Raw genomic sequence first — 2,874 nt, 5'->3', positions numbered from 1 at the left:
GATCTGCCTGCTACGAACCCGTGCTGGTTTCCCCTCAGCATAATTTGTCCTGCCGGGCTCTCACAAATGTGAGTCTTGATAATTTTTTCAAAGATTTTGGCAAGGATGGAGGTGAGACTGACTGGCCTATAGTTGCCCGGGTCCTCCTTCCTCCCCTTTTTGAAAATGGGGACCACGTTGGCCCTTTTCCAGTCCTCCGGGACTTGGCCCGTGTGCCACGAGCTTTCAAATATTCCCGCCAGTGGCTCTGCAATGATGTCGGCCAGTGCCTTCAGCACCCTTGGATGGAGCTCATCCGGGCCTGCCGACTTAAAGGCATCCAGTTCTTCCAAATGACTCTGTGCCATCTCAGGGTCTACGCATGGTAGTCTGGCGCCTTGCTGCTGCCTCTCTACAACCCCAGTGAGAGACTTGTCGTGCCCCTCAGTTAGGAACACTGAGGCAAAGAACTCGTTGAGGAGTTCAGCCTTGTCCCCTCTGTCCGTCACCAATTGTTTCTGCCCATTTAGCAGGGGTCCTATTCCTCCCTGGGCCTTCCTTTTACTCCCAATATATCTAAAAAACAATTTCTTGTTGTCTTTTACTTGGGTTGCCATCCTCAGCTCCATGGCAGCTTGGGCCCGTCTAACTGCTTCCCTACAAGCACGAGCAGAGGAGGTATATTCGTCTTTGGTGATCTCTCCCTGTTTCCACTTTTTATATGCTCCCCTTTTGTCCCTTAGGCTGCCCTGGATTTCTCTGATTTCTTCCTTCCAGTCAAAATTAGATTAATTTAATTATTAGTTTACTACTCTGCATCTCATTCTATCATTCTTAAAGCAAAAACAGTTTTATTGATGTGCTTTCTGTAGACTTCAGCAACAATCTGTTTTAGGTAACCACGTGTTTACTCATTTCTGAGGTTAATGCTCATTAAGAAAATTCCCTCTTTAAAATATCCTGCCAGAAAAAGTTCTTTTGAAAATTAATTTAGTCATTCAGAAATGTTGATATATGAATTCATCTCTCAAATATATATGTGAAAAACATTTTTAATACAGAAAAATACAGAGATATTCTTTAATATGTAATACATACAAGACATGTCTCCACAAGAAAATTTACTGTGCATTAGACTAATCTAACACTATCTACATATGCACGGGACTTGCTGCACAGTAAATGAGGCTAATGCACTGGTTGCTAGTACCAGGAAATACAATTACTAGATTAACAATACATTAGCTACTATGCAGTAGCGCACATGTATAGTGGCGACATGTAGGGGGTGCATGCGCACCTCCTGAGAGCACCGGTGCATCCCCTGACCAGCTGCGCTCGCTGTTTAGGTGATGGGGGAGGCAGGCAGGAGCACCGGTGCCCCCCTCTGCAAGAGCCAGCCAATTGCTGCAATTACTGCAGCCACTTCCAATAGTCGCTGCAGTTGCTTTTGGGAGCGGCTGCAGCGATTGGCCAGTGCTTGCTCCCAGAAGCGGCCGCAGCCACTCCTGGAAGCAGCTGCAGCAATTGGCTGTTGCGGGATCAGCCGGGGGGACCTCACACCCGGTCAGCAGGATTGGCCACAGGGGAACCCCCCCCGGTCAATAGGACTGGTCGCAGGGGGGGCACATGCCCCACCTGACTAAGACAGCACCAGTCACCCATGCACATGTAGATGATGACTGAAAGCCATTTCCTTCCAGTCAGCCCAGGCAGCAGGGGACCTGCCACTGCCTGGCTAAGCCCAGGGGTGAGCTGTGCCAGCAGTAGGGACACCTGTCTCCCTGCCACATGGCTGCATCACTGCTGCATCTCAGCCATGTGGAGATAGCTGCCCCTGCAGATGGCACAACTCTCCTGGCCCTGTGCACATCTGGACTGGCCCCCATGCCCCCTGCTAGCCCCAGACTGGCACCCCAGTATAAAGGCGTTTTTGCCTGTCTTTTTTCTGGGTACTACAAAGTGTTATTCACTTCCATCCAGCAAGGGGACCCAGTTCCCAAGGTACTGTAGGAGTATAAGCAAGTACTAAGTGACTGCGCAGTACCTGGTGTTACTGCACAGTAGAGTCCATGCCTATTTTTTTTCAGACGGTACTGCACAGTAGCGTATCATGCAGATGTGCCCACTGTGCCTTATTTTACTACACAGTAACCTTACTGCACAATAATTGCACAGGTCGATGCACCCACATGCAGCAACATAAACTGATAAGGTTTGAGATCATAGTTATGCTGTGTTACAGTTTGGAAATATGAATTTGGATTTACAGAAGTTGTTTCTATAAAGCCTTAGTATTTCCAAGACACTAATCACTGACTACATCTACATGAGAAGCTGACTGTGCAGCCATTACTGTGCAGTTGCACTGAAGAATTGTTTTTCTGTGACTGACTGCCACATGACACTACTAAGCAGTAGTATCTAGCTACTGAGCAGTCAAAATCTCATGTAAACACTGTCTCTGGTAAGCTAAACACTGAGGCTAGGAACAGATATTCAAAAAGCCTGAGCATGAATTGATTCAATCTTTGCAGATTAGTCTAACTCGCTAGGCTAAATCAGTTTGTAGCCCAGACAGACATCCCAGAAATGCAGTCAAATGCCTGCAGTGGCTCAGGCGAGAAGCCGAGGGTGCTAGAGCAGCCCTCCCTTTTCTTCCACAGGGCTGAGCTGAGGGGGGTCATGGTCAGGCCCCAGCAGAATGCTCTGCTTATTCTCTTCCTCCCCCCTAGCTGCCCAGCAGGGAATGTTTATCATCCTTAACTCAGTGTTTATCAATTCATTAAGAAAACAAAGCCTCTCTCCATTAACTAGTGGAGCTCTTCTTCATAGTTTCATAGTTGGTAGGGTCGGAAGGGACCTGAGCAGATCATCAAGTCCGACCCCCTGCCA

General features: G+C 48.0%; 1 long non-coding RNA gene across 1 annotated transcript in view; it reads left to right on the top strand.

Annotated features, from left to right (window-relative positions):
* Window positions 1-2,874, top strand: part of LOC112551441 — a 57,784-nt gene that overhangs the window by 36,600 nt on the left and 18,310 nt on the right. The gene's annotated exons all lie outside the window — the stretch shown is intronic.

This window comes from Alligator sinensis, unplaced genomic scaffold (assembly GCF_000455745.1).
Source record: "Alligator sinensis unplaced genomic scaffold, ASM45574v1 scaffold824_1, whole genome shotgun sequence".
In the NCBI taxonomy this organism is placed as follows: Eukaryota; Metazoa; Chordata; order Crocodylia; family Alligatoridae; genus Alligator; species Alligator sinensis.
The sequence above is the reverse complement of the archived record's forward strand: the minus strand, read 5'-3'. Positions and strand labels throughout refer to the sequence as shown.